This window comes from Macaca thibetana, chromosome 11 (genome assembly GCF_024542745.1).
Source record: "Macaca thibetana thibetana isolate TM-01 chromosome 11, ASM2454274v1, whole genome shotgun sequence".
In the NCBI taxonomy this organism is placed as follows: domain Eukaryota; kingdom Metazoa; phylum Chordata; class Mammalia; order Primates; family Cercopithecidae; genus Macaca; species Macaca thibetana.
In genome coordinates, this window is record NC_065588.1 from 45,754,706 (window position 1) to 45,774,038 (window position 19,333).

A 19,333-nucleotide genomic window follows, 5' to 3' on the forward strand; every position below is an offset into this window, starting at 1 on the left:
TCTTAGGCTGTTTTAGCATGCCTTGTCTCCAGTACTTGCAAAGCTGCCCTAGATTTTTCTTCCTTTTGTTTTTGTCCTTCCTCTTTATTTTGCCTTTGCCAGACTCAAGGGCTTCTCACCTTCTGACCCCTGCATTTCCCCCATGTCCACATACGTCTTAGTGTCTTTTTTTCTAATTTTTTTCTCAAAGAGCATATAATTCTTTTTTTTCCTTTGGTTTTCAGGGTTCATTTTCATCAAAGTTATATGTGAATATGGTTTATAGAATCAAATAGTTTTGTAAAGCTTGTTTTAAAAAAGCAGCACCCCCCTTTATTTCCCTTTTCTCAGAAGCACTTTTAGCTTTTTTAGTTTGTATTTTTGTTACCTCCATTTCTGTAATAACATGCTTATATTGCTATTTCTAATTTCATCAGTTATAAGACACACCATTACTTGATGTACTACTAGAAAAGGGAAATGAGCCCAAGATGGACAGTCTATTAAGGGCCATGCATAAAGCTGGGAAACTACATGAGAATGGAAATGAGATGTAAACCTACCTTACAGAAAGGCATAGCAAGGCAGCTTGTGTCTCAACTTTGATGGTATGTAGGAGGGCTAAAAACTTTCATGGGAATTTAAACTGGTTCTAGGTCTGAATTCACACTCCCTATGTGGTACAACAAAATTTAAGCAGAGATTCTAATTAAAAGTTGTTTCAGATTGGTAGTGCCTCAGGTGCTTGAAAGAAACAAATAGCAATTATACGATGTCATTAATTGTGCTTGGTTTTCAGAGATGTTAAAATATGAAAAAAATATGGTACCATGTACCAGGCACTGTTCTTATTGCTTGAGATAAACTGTGAACAAAACAGACCTTCTCTGTCTTCTTTGAGTTTATATTCTGGAGAGGGGAATGTTTAGACAAAATAAGAATATACATGGTATACTAGATGTTGCAGATATCTAAGTAAGATGACTAAAAATTGACCATCAGATTTAGTAATTTGGAAGTTGTTTGCTGATCTTGACAGGAGAGGCTTTGGTAGGTTAGTCAGGAAGCAAAAGCCTCTTGGGGTGATTTTGAGAGAGAATGGGAAGACGGGAATTGGAGACAGTTACAGCTTCTTGGAGTGTTGCTGTCAAGGAGAGCAGAGAAATGGGTAAGTAGCTGGAGAGGAAACTGGGGTTATGGCTTATCTTTTTCAATGAGATAATTAAGAGTGTGTTTCTACAGTGCTGATGAGAATGCACCAGTAGAGAGGGAAATATTGCTGATGCAGGAGGGAGAAGGGGGAATGACTTGGCAATAGGGTTTGGAGTCTAGCGTTCAAGTGGAGGAGTTGGCTGTAGGTAAGAGCAGTCAGTTCATCTACAGTGAATAACAGGAGAGAGCACAGGGCAAATGGTGGGCCGCCTTCTTTCACTGAGCAACTGGAAGGAAGGACAGCAGCTAGGAGTGAGCATGGGCGAGAAAGTGTTCATTGATAGCTTGAGGAAAGAGAAAATGGCATAAAATGTACCAAATAGAGGAGTGGGAGAATGAATGGATAAGGCAAAAGTTTTGATTGTCATGCTGAGCTAGGAGATTTGAAGTTAGCTGTTGTGAATTTTATGTGAGAACTGTTTAGTATGAATGTATTTATTTTTATTATTTCATTTTAATTTTGAGGTAGGATCTTGCTTTGTCAGCCAGGCTTGAGTACTGTGGTGCATAGCTCACTGCATCCTTCAACCTCCCAGGCTGAAGCGATTCTCCCACCTCAGCCTCCCAAGTAGCTGGGACCACAGGCATGTATCACTAATTTTTTGATTTTTTTTTTTTTTTTTTGTAGAGACAAGGTCTTACTATGTTGCCCAGGCTGGTCTCAAACTCCTAGGATAAAGCTATCCTCCTGTCTGACCCTCCCAAGTAGCTGGAACTACAGCCAAGTACCGCCATGCCTGGCTAAGTTTAAAATTTTTTGTAGAGACAAGGTCTCCCTACGTTGACCAGGCTAGTCTCAAACTACTGGGCTCACGTAATCCTCCTGCCTCTGCCTCCCACAGTGCTGGGATTACAGGCACGAGCCACTGCATCTGGCTCTTTTTTTCCTTTTTAAAGCCACATTTACCTACATGGTGTAGGCATAGAGTAGATGGACAGCTTTTTGTTTTTAACATATTATTCAGGAAGATTTTAAACATACAAAAGTAAATAGAGCCCTCATGTACTCATCACCCAGTTTCAACAAACATTTACTCACTGCTAATCTTGTTTTATTTGTACCCTCAACCATTTCTACCTTCCCATATTATTTTGAAGCAATCCCAAACATCATATTTTGTGCTTAAATATTTCATGTTTCTCTAAAAGAGATGGACTCTTACCAAAAAGTACCATTACCATACTAAAAGATTTAACAATTCCTTGATATCAAATATCCTGTTAGTTTCTTTTTCTTTTCTTTTTTAGTTTTTATTTTAAAATTTAATTTATTTTTCAGACAGGGTCTTACTCTGTCACCCAGACTGGAGTGCAGTGGTGCGATGTCAGCTCACTGCAACCTCTGCCTCCCAGACTCAAGCGATTCTTCTGCCTCAGCCTCCTGAGTAGCTGGGATTACAGCCATGTACCACACTGCCCGGCTAATTTTTTTGTATTTTTAGTAGAGACGGGGTTTTGCCATGTTGGCCAAGCTAGTCTTAAACTCCTGACCTCAAATGATCCACCTGCTTGGCCTAGTTTTTGTTTTATTGATTGATTGATTGATTGATTGACTGACAGGGTCTCACTCTGTTGCCCAGGCTGGAGTGCAGTGGTGCAAACATGGCTCACCACAGCCTTGACCTCTTGGGCTCAGTTGATCCTTCTTCCTCAGTCTCCCAAGTAGCTGGGAGTATAGGCATGCACCACCATGCCCAGCTATTAGTTTTCTAATTTCCAGTTGCCTCCTGAATGTCCTAAATGGTTTCGTTTTTCTTGACAGGGGTTGTATTTAATCAGGGTTGGTGTTTCGCCAGGCAGGTATGATGAAATGAGAGTAGGGGTCATGAGACTTGAGGTGTATACAAGGGAATGATAATAGTGATGGACTTTGAACTTGACGCTTAGGAGGAAAATGAGGATGTAAGAGGGGAATGGGATCAATGGCTTGTAAATCCTGGTGGAGTCAAAGGATTGTTGGAGTTAGGGTGCTAGAGGGAGCAATCTGAAAAGATACAGAATGGTGATTGGAGAGTAGAGCAGCTGAAGTGGAGATTGTGGGGGGCTCTAATTATTGTAATGACAAGGTCTAGGATATTGACTGTGGGAGTGAGTGGAAAGTAGGGTAAAGGACAAGATTGTCGCAGGAGAGATGGTAAAGGAACTGAGAGGTCTGAGCATCAGAACAGTCACCTACGTGAACATTGAAATCTCCTGGAATAATGATAGCCCAGTGAGCCAGGAACTGAAGTCTTCAAGGCTTAAGGCTTGAGAAGTGACCTAGGCATATCCAGATGAATGTAAAGAAGAAGGGGGTAGTGGTGATATGGTTTGACAGGAGGCTTTTTTCAGGAAGGAAGGGGGAATAATCTGGAAACAGAACCTAGGTACAAGGTAAATAACCTTACCTCTTCTAACCCCTAGGCCCTCTGGTATTAGGGTGTGAGAGAGAAAACACTACGGATAGGACTGTAGAGAGAACAGTGGCTTTAGAGCAATTAGATTTCATTTAGAGCAAAATGGTGAAGGGATCATTTAGACAAGAGGTTTAAGATACAGGGGATTTAGTTGATGTGTTCCAGGTGATATGGTGCAAAGATTTTGGGAATTGAGGAGGAGTGCAGAAAGGGGAGGCCCGTCGTTAGAGGGGGTGAAAGTTTGAGGATTCAGAATGACCTTAGAGTCCTGGGAGTTTTGTGGTGAGTGATGTAAAGAGGGACACATCATGATGACATTAGTCCTGATGTCTCAAGGCAAATTGTAGTGTAAGCACATGAAGGACAGAGGTAGTGAAGAAGCTGCAGAGTGGAAGTTCCCTTTACTTCTGGCAGTGCAGGTGTAGGGAAAAGCGGAGGAGCTGGAGCTCTGTTACTTCTTATTTACTCCTGGGGCCAAAGTGGTCAAAAGTAAAAAGCTGTTATTTCAGTGATTCAAAAACTGGAATTCTTGCTGGGCATGGTGGCTCACGCCTGTAATCCCAGCATTTTGGGAGGCCGAGGTGGGCGGATCACCTGAGGTCAGGAGTTCGAGACCAGCCTGGACAACATGGTGAAATCTCGCCTCTACTAAAAATACAAGAGTTAGCCGGGCGTGGTGGCGGGTGCTTGTAGTCCCAATTGCTCGGGAGGCTGAGGTATGAGAATCCCTTGAATCAGGGAGGCGGAGGTTGCAGTGAGCCAAGATCATGCCACTGTCTACACATACACACACACACACACACACACACACACACACACAAACAAAACTGGAATTCTCTGTTATGGCTTATTGATTTTCTATTCCCTGTTGTTTCCTGCCCGTAGTACCCTATTCTTAAATATCCTGGAAACTGGGTGCTGGGGAAATGACAGCAAGATTACAGTAAGGAATTGGGGGCCTCAGCTCAAGGGTTGGAAAGGGAAGGGAGGGAAGAAGTTTCAAAGAGAATTAGCTTTAGATTCCTTAAATCTGGCCAAAGAAAAAGAGAGAGTTAGAAGAGGGAAGTTTGACCTGTGTTCTGGAAGGGGAGAGTAAAGTACTGTTTGGAAATAGGGAACCTGCCTAAGGATCTGTGTCCTGACAGGTTCCAGAAAGAGCTGTTGCTGGATGTGAGACTTGACTTTTGCTAGATTCATTCGTTCCAGTGGATATTTACTAGCGCCTGCTGTGTGCCAGGCACTGGGCTAGATGCTAGGGGTATAATGTTGAGCAAGAGACAAGTTCCTGCTTACATGGATTTACAATCTTGCAGGGAAGACAATTAAACCAGAAATTACAATTTAATGTGGTGAATGCTATGATAGAAATTGTCAGCGTCCTTTGGAAGCCTCTAGTGAAAGCATCAGATTAGTCTTAAATGGGGTAGGGAGGGGAAGAGTGCAGGTTCTGGAGTTAGTGACTTAAAAAAAATTTTTTTGGTTTTTTTAAGAGATAAGATCTTGCTCTGTTGCCTAGACTGGGGTGTAGTTGTGTGATCTTAGCTCACTGCAGCCTTGAACTCCTGGGCTGAAGTGATCCTCCCGCCTCAGTCTCCCAAGTAGCTGGGACCACAGGTGCATGCCACCATGTCCAGCTAATTTTTTGTAGAGACAGGGTCTTGCTATGTTGCCTAATCTGATCTCCAGCTCCTGGCCTCAGGTGATCCTCCTTCCTTGGTTTCCCAAAGTGCTGGGATTATAAGCGTGAGCCACTGTGCCCTGCTTAGAGTAGTCACGTTTATATAGAGACTTGAAAGATGAGCAGAAATTAGCCCGTCAAAGAGAATGGGGAGAATAGTTACGTGTCAAGCAGCCAAATGTATGCTGTCTTTGCCCCTCCAACTGCCAAACTTTATTTTCACAGGGGAACAGAGAACAGAGTCATCTGTTCTGATCACTGTCTTCATCCCCAGCATTCCTATATACCAGGGGTTGGTAAACTACTGTTCACGGACAGGTCAGATCTGGCCTGCTGCCTGTCGTTGTATGGCCTGCAAGCTAAGAATGGTTCTTATACTTTTAAGTGGTTGAAAGAATAAAAAGAAGAATATTTTGTGACACATGAAAATTATATTAAATTCAAGTATCAGTGTCCCTGAAAAATACTTGTGTTGGAACACAGCCATGCTCATTTTTTTTCTTTTTTTTTTTTTTTTGTATTGTCTATGGCTGCTTTCACACTGCAGCAGCAGGTTTGAGTGGTTGCAATACAGATTGTATGGCTTGCAAAGCCTAAAATATTTGGTATCTTGCTCTTTACAGAAAAAGTGTGATGGCACCTGGTTTAACCCATCATTATTATTTCATTGTATCGTATCTGTATGAGGATTATCATTAGCTACCATTCATTTCCTATGTGCTAGATGCTTTACATGTTTATATATAATCTTTTTAATAATTGTCCAGAGATGTTGGTAACATGCCTAAAATTACGCACTTAAATTTTGACACAGTTTCAAAATTTAAACCCAGATGTCTGAATTCAACATCTGTATTCATTTTACTGATGACATTGTGTTATAATTGTTCATATGTCCATCTCTCAAGAAGAGACTTGAGCTTGGGCTGGGCGCCGTGGCTCACGCTTGAATTCCCAGCACTTTGGGAGGCTGAGCCGGGTGGATCGCCTGAGTTCAGGAGTTCCAGACCAGCCTGGCCGACGTGGCAAAACCCTGTCTCTACTAAAAATACAAAAATTAGCTGGGCATGGTGACCCATGCCTGTAATCCCAGCTACTTGGGAGGCTGAGGCAGGAGAATCACTTGAACTCGGGAGGTAGAGGTTGCAGTGAGCCGAGGTTGCAGTGAGCTGAGATTGCACCACTGCACCCCAGCCTGGATGAGAGAGTGAGACTGTCTCAAAAAAAGGAGAGACTTGAGCTTGAATGATAGCTTGCTTTTTCTTAAACAGCTACCATTTTTAGTACAGGATGAGTCCAAGTAAATGTTTATTAGACAACTTTCATGTATATAATTTCATCTACCTTCTAACAAACCTGTGAGGATAACACATATATAAATTTTTCAGGTAATTGACATTTACTCTTTTGCATACAATTTCTTCCATTTTAAATAACAATACTTTAAAATATGACATTTGAAAATTACATTAAATGTAACTAAAGATATTTGGAAAAATTTTGTGCTGTCAGAACAATGCCTTTGGTTTGGGAGGCCAAGGCAGGTGGACCACTTGAGGTCAGGAGTTCAAGACCAGCCTGGCCAACATGGTGAAACCCTGTCTATACTAAAAATACAAAAATTAGCTGGTCATGGTGGTGCATGCTGGTAATCCCAGCTACTTGGGAGGCTGAGGCAGGAGGATTGCTTGAATTCGGGAGGATACTGACATATATGTACAGTTGTTTGTGTAATACCTATAGTAAATAATAATCTTGGAATGCTAGATCTTTCTAGTTTTTGTCAACTTTTTTTTTTTTTTTTTTTTTTAAGACAGGGTCTCTTGCTCTGTCATCTAGGCTGGAGTGCAGCAGTGCAATCACAGCTCACTGTAGCCTTGACCTCCCAAGCTCAAGTAAACCTCCCACTTCAGCCTCCCAAGTAGCTGGGACTGTAGGTGTGCACCACCACACCTGACTAATTTTTTTTTAGTCTTTGTAGAGATGGAGTCTCACTATGGTGCCTACTCTGATTTTGAATTCCTGGCTTCAAGCTATCCTCCCACCTTGGCCTTCCAAAGTGCTGAGATTACAGGTGTGAGCCACCGCACCCAGCCTAGTTTTTGTCAGCTTTTTATGCTTTCTTTTCTGTGTATTCCTTTGTCAGCTGTCAGTGATAGCTGCTTCCCCCCCCCCCCCCCCCCCCATTTTAAATTTGCTACTTCTATCTTTTGGTGGATTCAGGAACTAGAATTATAACTCTATCAAAATTGTGTATAAAGTAAGAGTTCCAAGATCAAGGCAGATTTGGTTAAAAAAAAAAAGTAAGAATTAGTCTTGATACTATCACCTGTGAATAAAGTGAAAGTGAGGTGTTCTTGTTCTTAAGGATTTTATAACACAGTTGGAGAGAGCAAACATATACTGGGAACAGTGATAATGTAAAATAATATTAACACCAAACTTGTATATCCCACTGGCCACTTAACATCTCTATGTGCATGTCTAATCGTGGATATAATAGGCATCTCAAACTTCATGTGAATCCCCATGCCTCTTTCATGGTCATCTCCATTTCAGTAAATAGACTATCCTTCCAGTTACTTGCGACAAAAACCTTGGAATCATCCTTGATGCCTCTCTCCCTGTACATATCACATTTCATCTTGTTTTACTTTGAGAATACATACTGAACCTTACCACCCTCTCTGCTACTACCACTCAGATTCAAACTGCTGTCCTCTCTTTCCTGGATTGTTGCATTAGTCTTCTGATTGAGTTCTTTCTCTTTCTGTCCTTGTCTTTGTGCAGTCTTTTCTCAACAGACCTCCAGAATGATCCCCTTAAAATGAAGTCAAATGAGGTTGTCACTTCTTCGCTCAAGATCTTCCAGTGGTTTTCCATTTTAGAGTAAAAGCCAAAGTTGTGACAGTGGACTGAAAGGTTGTACAAAGTCTGACTTCAGTTTACTCCTCTGGCCTGATTTCCTGTGACTCTCCACTGCTCATGTTCTTTTAGCCACAGTGACATCCTTGCTGTTTTTTTAAGATGCCAGGTTGTTTCTTCTTCAGAACATTTGTGCTTGCTGTTGCCTCTCCTAGAATGCTTTTCCCATGCAGGTAGTATGGCTTTTCCTCTTCCTTACTTCAGCGGTTGGGCTCAAATGTCACCATATTGGTGAGGCCCTGGCTCTATATCACCTTTACCCTGCTTCATTTTCTCTGTAGCACTTATCTAGATCTGATAGGCTCTGTGTGTATTTTATTTATTCAAATTTTAATTAAAAAATGTTTTATTGCTATCTCCCCATAGGCTAAGACAGGGGTTGCCAAGCCAAAAATGGCCTGCTGCCTCTTTTTGTAAATAAAGTTTAATTAGGACACAGCCATGCTCATTCATTAACATATTGTCAGTACAGCTTTTGCATTGCAACAGCAGAGTTGAGTACTGTGACAGACTGTATGGCCAGCAAAGCCTAAAATATTTGTTGTGTGGCCCTTGACAGAGTTTGTGGGCTCCTTGGCTAGCAGCATGTTTGACACATAGCAGACGATTGATTGAATGAAAACAAAGTCAGTGTTAAATGGTAGGTTACAGACTGTAAAATGCTATATGAGTTAATATCTAAAAAGTTACTTGTTATTAGACTTTAAAATCAAGGATAATTTGGGAATATGTCAGCCGTAATACTTTGTGCAAGCTGAGGTTCTTGAATGTATTAGTCATTACTGCCTGATAGCAGAGATATGCCAGCTTTTCTAAGGCCACACCTAATTTGGAGATGATAGTATTCCTTTTTTTTTTTTTTTTGAGACAGAGTCTCACTCTTGTCACCCAGACTGGAGTGCAGTGTTGCAATCTCGGCTCGCTGCAGCCTCCACCTCCTGGGCTCCAGTGATTCTCCTCCCGCAGCCTCCTGAGTAGCTGGGATTACAGGCACCTACCACCATGCCTAGCTAATTTTTGTATTTTTAGTAGAGAAAGGGTTTTGCCATGTTGGCCAGGCTAGTCTCGAAATCCTGAGCTCAAGTGATTTGCCTGTCTTGGCCTCCCAAAGTGCTGAGATTACAGGTGTGAGCCACTGCGCCTGGCCTTTTTTTTTTTTTTTTTTTGAGATGGAGTCTTGCTCTGTCGCTCAAGCTGGAATGCAGTGGTGCAATCTTGGCTCACTGCAACCTCCGCCTCCTGGCTTCAAGTGATTCTCCTGCCTCAGCCTCCTGAGTAGCCAAGACTATAGGCACGCAACACCAGGCCCAGCTAATTTTTGTATTTTTAGTAGAGATGGGGTATCGCCATGTTGGCCAGGCTGGTCTCGAACTACTGACCTCAGGTGATCCACCCGCCTCAGCTTTCCAAAGTCCTGGGATTACAGGTGTGAGCCACCGCGCCCGGCCAAGAGATGATAGTATTCTAAAGGCACAAGATTCTTTTACATGTTATTTTCTGTAATAATGCTACAGAAGGTATCCTAAATAATTAATAAATGGTATTTGCTGGTTGCATCCTGTGAAAATCATGAACCTAAATAAATGCATACAGGTTTCAATCAACTATGCTAAAGGTTGGACAGATGGAATAATAATATTAATAGTACATTTGACCTTGGAATACATTTTTGGATTACAGATGAATTAACCTGGTATTTCAGGTACTTCTAATAGTGTTTCAGGCAGCCTCATAGAATCAAACGGCAGAAAACCAGCTGTGAAGAATCTGGGAAATGGTGCTGCTTCTGGCATCCTGTCTCTATCCAAATCTTATCTTTTTAAAAGTGCATTTAGAGGATAAATAGTATCACCATCATGCAAAGTGGAAAGGTGGAGAATATGTTGGAAGTATTTTAGTTATTTTTTATTTTTTATTTTTTTGAGATGGAGTCTTGCTCTGTTACCCAGGCTGGAGTACAGTGGCGCGATCTCAGCACACTGCAAACTCTGCCTCCCGGGTTCATGCCATTCTCCTGCCTCAGCCTCCTAGTAGCTGGGACTACAGGTGCCCGCCACCATGCCTGGCTAATTTTTTGTATTTTTAGTAGAGATGGGGTTTCACTGTGTTAGCCAGGATGTTCTCAATCTCCTGACCGCCTCGGCCTCCCAAAGTGCTGGAATTACAGGTGTGAGCCACTGTGCCCAGACTTTTTTTTTTTTTTTGAGATGGAGTCTTCTCCATGTTGCCCAGGCTGGAGTGCAGTGGCGCAGTGTTGGCTAACTGCAACTTCTGCCTCCTAGGTTCAAGTGATTCTCCTGCCTCAACTTCCCTAGTAGTTGGGATTACAGGCATGCTCCATGACACCTGGCTAATTTTTGTATTTTTAGTAGACATGGGGTTTGACCCTGTTGGCCAAGCTGCTCTTGAACTCCTGACATCAAGTGATCCACCTTCCTTGGCCTCCCTAAGTGGTAGGATTACAGGCGTGAGCCACCAGGCCCGGCCGTATCTTAATTTTAAAAGACCTTTACTGATAGCTGAGTTGAATGTAGAGAAGAAATCTTAAATCTTCTTGTTGAAGTATATACTGTGTATATAGAAAACGAATACAATTTAAGCAAATGGTGAAGAATTGTAGAATCAGGGCTGGAATAAGTTTTGTTCAATACGTGTTTTTTTTTTATTGATTTTGTCGTTGTTGTTGTTGCTGTTTTTGAGATGGAGTCCCACTCTGTAGCCCAGGCTGGAGTGCAATGGCGCAGTCTTGGCTCACTGCAGCTTCTGCCTCCCGGGCTCAAGCAATTCTCCTGCCTCAGCCTCCCGAGTAGCTGGGATTACAGGCGTGTGCCAGCACACCTGGCTAATTTTTGTATTTTTAGTAGAGATGGGGTTTCACCATGTTGGCCATGCTGGTCTTGAACTCCTGACCTCAAGTGATCCACCCACCTCGGCCTCCCAAAGTTCTGGGATTACAGGTGTGAGCCACTGCGCCCAGCCTGTTCAATACATGTTTGATGGCTGCACACCATGTATCTGAAAAAAAGTTGAATATACCCTAGCCACTTTGTTAGGCACTGGGATGCAGAATGAGTAAGACAGAGAGGATCCTCGCCCTCAGCATACTTACCATCTAATCTTTTTCCCTAACTCCTACCTGACCTCATTTTGTGTTGTATAATGGAAAATAAAGCTTGAGAAATCAAGAAACTTGTCCAAAGTTACATAGCTAGTTACTGATAGACTCTAACTAAGTGCAAGTTTCTTACATAAGAGATAAAAGCAGACCATCTATTCATTTATGCAAAGTTTTGAGTGCTCACTGATATATTTATTCCTCTATTAGATGCTGGGGAATATAGTGGTAAGCAAAACACCCATATCTCTTTGATGTAGAGCTTAAAAGGATTTTTTTTTTTTTTAAACCAGCATTTTCTCCACTATGTTATATGTAGTTTCTAATCTTTTCTCTCATGGGAGGGTTAGGTGCTGTCAAATATCCATTCTTTAATGTGACTGAGTTCAGTGAGTTTTAGTGTGTTCCTGACACTTTTAGTTTTATCAAAGGACTTTTGAATGAGGAAGGAGGAATTAGGTAGTTGTGGGTTCTCTGTGGGAGGTGACATTTACTTATTTCAAAATTTGTATAGGGACTAAACTTTTGCCCTACGAGCAAGCGAGAACATTTTCTCTCCCCTTAGATGGGATGACTCTGCTATCAGGACCCAGAGCCCATACTGATATTTAAAATCAGCCACATTATGGGTTAAATAGATGTTTGCATGCTGACCTTCTCTTTCCTGTTAGCTACCAATCTAATGTAGTAATAGAGAAGTTTATTGATGTTAGCATACTCAGTCCTCTTGCCATGTAATGCCCTTGGTCATCTCAGGAAACATCAAAGAGAACACACCAGCAAGAAGGCTCCTACCAGATGTGCCGCTCAACTTGGACTTCCAAGCCTCCATAACTCAAATACTAGCTTATCTTGATGAATATGCATGTTTTACTGAGACTATGAGAAGATACTTTACTGAAATGTGAAATGAAGCATGTGCCATATCTACCATGAGTAAATAAATATTTTTGGTCCCTAAAAAAAAAAAAAAAAAAAGAAAAGCTTATTAAAATAGTTTTCTTCATAGAGTAGACTTGGGTATCTGCATGATTCAGTATTCAAAGAATCATATCTAAAGCAGAATACATACTTTATTCTTTAAAATTTCTTCTCAAACTAATTATGATTATGTTTTTTTTCCTCTTGGTACTTGCTTAAAAAAATCAAACATTTGACAGTCTAGGAAAAAGTGAAAAAAGGTTAATTAAACCACTGCTAAATAATTTAGGATGTGTCTAGTTGGAAGCGCTCACACAATGGAGAAAGTAATTATTATTTCAGAGGTAAGTTACCTTGACCTCAGGCCTCCTTGCTATTCTTTCACCGTACCTTCTGCCATTCTGCTGGGGCCAATTAGTTCTTGGCTCAGCTGTTTTAGTTTCTCTACAGAAGTTGGGCTTAACCATGTTTATAATATGTAAAAATCAAATTCCATTTTTTTCTTCTAAGAGAGCTAGAACATTAAATTCCCTGCCAGTGATCTAAAACACTTTGAATTGTACATCTTCACATGCAAAAGGTTTATTTTCTCCAAACTTACAGCATTTAAAGATGATGAGGCCTTAGAAATAGTGGTTATTATATGTTAGTGATGATTATTTTAGTTCTGCAGATACAACTGCATTTTAAAACACTATAAATTAGTGTTATATTGCAGAGGAGGTAGCATGACCATCAGTCTCAAATTACCTAATAATTTTTATTTTATTTTTGAGATGGAGTCCCTCTCTGTTGCCCAGATTGGAGTGCAGTGGCGCCGTCTTGACTCGCTGCAACCTCTGCCTCCTGGGTTCAAGCGATTCTTCTGCCTCAGGCTCCCGAGTAGCTGGGATTATAGGTATGCACCACCACGCCCAGCTAATTTTTGTGTTTTTAGTAGAGATGGGTTTCACCATGTTGGCCAGGCTGGTCTTGAACTCCTGATTCTTGACCTCAGTTGATTGGCCTGCCTTGGCCTCCTAAAGTGCTGGGATTACAGGCGCGAGCTACTGTGCCAGGTCAAATTATCTAATAATGTAAAAAATAATTATAAAATAAATGTTAGAAGGCAGTAAACCATTGATTGTGTGTGTGTGTAAATAATTAGAAGTTGTTTCAGGCTGGGCATGGTGGCTCATGGCTGTAATCCCAGCACTTTGGGAGGCTGAGGTAGAAGAATCGCTTGAAGCCAGGAGTTTGAGACTTCAGTGAGCCATGATCACAACACACTGTACTAAGTCTGGGCAACAGAGTGAGACCCTCATTCTAAAAAAAAAAAAAATTCAAATAATATTTGAAGTTAGATAATAATATTTAAAGTTAGATTCAAATAACATTTAGATTGGCATAAATCTTGAAATTTCTAATAATTTTGTTACATCGTAATTGAATAAATGTTAAACCAATTATAAAAATATCTTTTGCCATGGTCAAATCAAACATTTCATCTGGGGAAAGAAGGAACTGAGTAAGCATAAAGCTAGTATTTGATGTTAATTGATTGGTAATATAGAAAGGCAGGCTAAGTTTGAACTTCCAGAGTCTCAGGCTGGCATCTCCAGGCATGTTGTTACAGTTATCTAATACTAAGGAACAAAATAACTCCAAACTTAGTGCACAAAACCCTCATGGTTTTGGAGGTTGACTGGGCTCAGCTAAGTGGTTCTTGTTCAAATTCTGTCATGCAGTTGTAATCAGATGGTGATTGAGCCTAGAGATACCTTGATGGCTTCCTTCTGTACTTACATATCTGACAGGAGCAGGGAAGTTCAAATAGGCAGGGGATGGAACAACTAGGGCCCGTTGGACATCTCTCTGTATTTTCATGTAGTCACTTCAGCATAGGGATTTTATGGTAGCCAGACTACTGTAACTTTTTAATTTTAATTTTATTTATTTGTTTGTTTATTTATTTTTCATAGAGACAGGGTCTTGCTGTGTAGCTCAGGCTGGCCTGGAACTCCTGGGCTCAAGTGATCCTCCTGCCTCAGCCTCTGAAAGTGCTGGGATTATAGGTGTGAGCCACCCTATCTTGCCAACATGTCATATTCCAAGGATACCTCAGTGTGCTCTTTGGTCACAAATTATTTTCATTCTTCCCACTTGCAGAATACACTCACCCCTTCTCAAGGCCCCCAGAATCTCACCTAATATACTTCAGCATTAGTCTCAGGTTTGAGGTCCAGGATCTTGCTATCTAAATCAGATCCAGGTGTAAATAAGGCTACTCAGATATGGTTCCTTGGGTGTAGTTCCTTGAGTACCATTGCTTTCACTCTGAAGACCTGTGAACTAAACAGACAGGGAATCTCCCCTGCATTCCCAGCCTACCCAATATGCAACACTGGACAAGCAGAAGATAACCACTATATTCACTCCTGTTTAAAAACACAGAAAAATGGGAGGAACACAGTCATGGGTCCACAGCAATTCTGAAATCCAACCAGGTATGTATTACCAGTTCCGTAACATTATTGGAGGGATCAGCCCTACTGCCTAGAAATGATCCTCCATAGCTCTGGTCTGCCTTTTGAATTCTTCCTTTTCCATAAAATGTACTGTGTTGAAATAGAGTACTTTTCTTGGCTTCTTTCCTGCACATAGAAGTTTGGGTGTCCAGAAGCCTCTTTTCATTTTGTATGGTCTCTGTCTCTTTTAGTCCAAGATGACAGTGTTTCTGAACATAAAATTCTCTTTAAAACTTAGTAGATTTTCTGTGACTCTTATGGGAAGGGAGTTTTAATGTATTAGATAAAAGCCACACTTACACATTGATAGAACATGTAGAACTTAGGTTTCCTCTATGGCTTTTGTGGGACAACACCTTTAGAATTCTTAGAAGGCCTTTGGTTTGAAACAGTCTATGAGGTACCACCTTAAATGTCTTTGACTTCTGAACTAGAAGTAGGCAAACAAAGGCCATCGAACTAAGACTTGTTTTTACATTTTCAAAGGGTTTAAAAAAAAAAAGTTCAATAGAGACTGTCTGTATATGGCCCTAAGCCTAAAATATTTATCTGGCCCTTTGCAGAAAATGTTTGCTGACTCTTGGTCTAAATAAAGTTTTAATCTTAATGCCAATTTTCCCTGGTCTGCTTTGGATTTGATCTTTGCCCAGAAGGCTTTTTTTTTTTTTCCTTTTTTTTTTGAGATGGGGTCTTCCTCTGTCTCAAAGGCTGGAGTGCGGTGGTGTGATCATAGCTCACTGCAACCTTGAACTTCTTAGCTCAAGTGACCCTCCCACCTCAGCCTCCTGAGTAGCTAGGACTGTAGGCACATGCCTGGCTAATTTTTAAATTTTTGGTAGAGACAGAGTCTCACTATGTTGCCCAGGCTGGTCTTGAACTCCTGGCCTCAAGCGATCCTCCTACCTTGGCCCTGCAAAGTGCTGGGATTTTAGACATGAGTCACTGTTCCTAGCCCAGGGAGCATTTCTTTCTTTTTCTTTTTTTTTTTGAGGCAGAATTTCACTCATGTTACCCAGGCTGGAGTGCAGTGACGCGATCTCGGCTCACTACAACTTCCATCTCCTGGATTCAAGTGATTCTCCTGCCTCAGCCTCCTGAGTAGAGGCACGTGCCACACTGCCCAACTAATTTTTGTATTTTTTTAGTGGAGATGGCGTTTCACCATCTTGGCCAGGCTGGTCTTGAACTCCTGACCTCCTGATCTGCCCACCTCAGCCTCCCAAAGTGCTGGGATTACAGGCTAATTTTGTATTTTTAGTAGAGATGGGGTTTCACCATATTGGTCAGGCTGGTCTCAAACTCCTGACCTCAGGTGATCCACCCGCCTCAGCCTCCCAAATTGCTGGGATTACAGGCGTGAGCCACGATGCCTGGTATGGGGCATTTCTTAATTTGAGAAATGTTTGCTATATGGGAAGGCTGCGAATAAGAAACAGTTTAATTTTTGGACCTAGCAACTCTTGGCTCCTTATATTTCTTCTATATTCTGCTTGGAAATTGTGTAATTTCTTCTTGAGCTTCTCTCTCTCTATCTGCACTTTCTGATACACAGCTAAAAGAAACCAGTTGATACTTGATTTTTTTTTTTTTGAGATGGAGTCTTGCTCTGTCGCCCAGGCTGGAGTGCAGTGGCCGGATCTCAGCTCACTGCAAGCTCCGCCTCCCGGGTTTACGCCATTCTCCTGCCTCAGCCTCCCGGGTAGCTGGGACTACAGGCGCCCGCAACCTCACCTGGCTAGTTTTTTGTATTTTTTAGTAGACAGGGTTTCACTGTGTTAGCCAAGATGGTCTCGATCTGACCTCATGATCCACCCGTCTCGGCCTCCCAAAGTGCTGGGATTACAGGCTTGAGCCACCGCGCCCGGCTCCAATACTTGATATTTTACCTGGAAATCTCCTTATCCAGTTTATCAGTCATTAATTATATTTTTTGTTTTCCACATTACTGCAGATGACAGCTTTGCTAAACTTTTTCTGTGGTTACCCAATAAAATTCTTCAGCTTCCGATAACACTTTTTGCATTACTTTTAAGCCAAGGGCCTGCAACCTTTTTCTGTAAAGGGCCAGATAGTAAATATTTTAGGCTTTTTGGGCCATACGATCTTTGGCATACTTAGACAATATGTAAACTAATAGCTATGGCTGTGTTCCAATAAAACTTTATTTACAAAAACAGGCGGCAGGTTGAATTTCACCTACAGACTGTAATTTGCTGATCTCTGTTTTAAGTCTTTACGACAGCCTCCTTGAGGCCTTTGTTAACAACATTTTTCTCAAGACCCTGCAGGCCTTGGCTTACACTCTCAAGGCCCTTTTTGCTTTCCTTTGCTGCTCAGTGTTAAGACCGAACATTTTACTTTTTTTTTTTTTTTAATGGCAGAACAAAAAAATCTACTCCCTGTACCAAAATCTGTTTTGGTTATCTATTGATGTGTAACACATCCCGAATTTAACAGTGTAAAACAAAATTCCATTTTATTTTTTATGGTTCTGATGTTTGGGCTTGACTAGGCAGATCTTTCTTAGGGTTTCTCTTGAAGCAGTCAGGTCATAGCTGGGATTGGAATCATTTAGAAGGCTTCCTCACCAGTGTCTCTTTACGCGGTTGTAGATGGATGGTAGCTGGGCCTGGAGTCATTATCTCAGAGGGTTCCTCATTCATATATCTGGTGGCTGGGCTGGGAAGCCTTAACAGCTGGTGTTCCCAGACATCTCTCTAACTCTGTGAGGCTTACTGGATATCTTATATGGTGATTTAGGACTTCGAAGTTGCCTGAGAGAGCACCTGGCAGAAGTTTTATCACCTTTCATTTTATTTTATTTTATTTTGAGATGGAGTCTTGCTCAGTTGCTCAGGCTGGAGTGCAGTGGTGTGATCTCAGCTCACTGCAGCCTCCACCTCCCGAGTTCAAGCAGTTCTCCTGCCTCAGCCTCCCAGTAGCTGGGATTACAGGCGCCCATGACCACGCCCAACTAATTTTTTTGAATTTTTAGTAGAAGCAGGGTTTCACTATATTGGCCAGGCTGGTCATGAACCCCTGACCTCAAATGATTTGCCTGCCTCAGCCTCCCAAAGTATTGGGATTACAGGCATGAGCCTTTGTGCCTGGCCTTTATCACCTTTATGACCTAGGTTGCTTCTGAGGTTGCTCAGTGCCCCTTCTGTTGCATTCCCTTCATGAGAAGAATGAGACTCTACCTTCTGATGGGAGAAGGATGAAAGAATTTGCAAACGTATTTTAAAACACCAAACACCCCACACATACACCTATCAACAAGTTTTGGAAGCTAGAAATACAGCAGGTCAGGCTTTTCTCTTCCCTTTTTCACTAGGCAGGGAGATGAAAGATGGCCTCTCTTCTTTTAAACGTTCAAGAACTGGTTTGTCAAGAGCTGTGGAAGAAGACTTCCCAGTAATAAAAACCTCTTTTCTTCAGTAGGGACAGGACTTGGGAGCTTTGGACTGACATTCAATTTCCTGTCTTTCGTTTGTATCAGAGTAGACTTAATGATGCTTCTCTCTCCAAAGAGGAAACAAAAAGAAATTAAAATCTCTGTATTAAAATTTTTACCATTTAGGGATTAGCTGAATCCATAAGTAACATCTTTGCAAGGGTTAAAGAATATGTGTGCCTGTTTGTCATTCACACTTTCAGTTGAGTTAGTTTAGCTAACTTTCTTAATTCTTGTAGGGATACTCCTAAGGGAAATTTTGAAAAGGGGTTAGGTGATGGAAATAATTTAGAATGTAGAGACTGTAAAGCAGGTTAGAAGAGTCTTTGAACAGCATTAAGGCACTGTCTCTAGAACTACTGTACTGCCTGACCCCATCTGAAAAGGCTTTGCTCACCTTGTGTAGTGATCTGGCTCTGGAGGTAAAATATTCAGAAAAGGTGATTTATGATATGTGTTTGTAGAGGCTGTTGTGTTTTGTGTTGTTTCCATTTTGTTTTTTTCCTCCCGTTTTGCTGTTTCTTTCTCTTTCTGGGTTTGTACATCCTGAGAGATTCAACCCATCTTCTCTGATGACCTAAAAGAAGACAGTAGCCTAGCAAATAGAAAGTTGTTGCAGAAATAGCTGTCTGCTATATTACAACACTTCTGGGAAGAAGAAATGCCTGAACGTAATCATTAACCTGTTTTATTTTTCTTGGTATCCAGATCTATACATTGTTGAATTGGGATAGAGGGAAAAAGTGCATTAGCATGTATGTATTTATGTATTTAGAGACCGTATTTGTGTATTTAGAGACCCTGTCTTGTTCTGTTGCCCAGGCAGTAGTGCAGTGGCATGATTTTGGCTCACTGCAACCTCCGCCTTCCGGGCTTTTGCCATTCTCCCACTTCAGCCTCCTGAGTAACTGAGACTACAGACACATGCCACCATGCCGGGCTAATTTTTGTGTTTTTCTGTAGAGATGGGGTTTCACCGTGTAGCTTTCATTTGAAATGACTCAGTTTTTTGTTTTTTTTTTGAGGCAGGGTCTTACTCTGTTTCTTAGGCCAGAGTGCAGTGGTGCAATGCCTCAACCTCCTGTGCTCAAGGGATCCTCTTGCCTTAGCCTCCTAAGTAGCTAGGACAGCCTCCTAAGTAGCTAG

General features: G+C 41.5%; 3 protein-coding genes and 1 long non-coding RNA gene across 7 annotated transcripts in view; 2 read left to right on the forward strand and 2 right to left on the reverse strand.

The window, feature by feature from the left end:
* Window positions 1-7,453, reverse strand: part of LOC126930834 (tubulin alpha-1B chain) — a 284,282-nt gene extending 276,829 nt beyond the window's left edge. The window contains exon 1 of the mRNA XM_050748366.1: window positions 7,444-7,453. The gene's annotated coding sequence lies outside the window, so the exon portion shown is untranslated. The remainder of the gene's footprint in view (window positions 1-7,443) is intronic.
* LOC126930835 (tubulin alpha-1A chain) overlaps window positions 1-19,333 on the reverse strand; it is a 421,509-nt gene that overhangs the window by 219,014 nt on the left and 183,162 nt on the right. The gene's annotated exons all lie outside the window — the stretch shown is intronic.
* The window catches only part of LOC126930849 (uncharacterized), a 252,338-nt gene that overhangs the window by 111,772 nt on the left and 121,233 nt on the right, over window positions 1-19,333 (forward strand). The window lies entirely within an intron of this gene.
* Window positions 1-19,333, forward strand: part of SPATS2 (spermatogenesis associated serine rich 2) — a 168,827-nt gene that overhangs the window by 28,261 nt on the left and 121,233 nt on the right. The gene's annotated exons all lie outside the window — the stretch shown is intronic.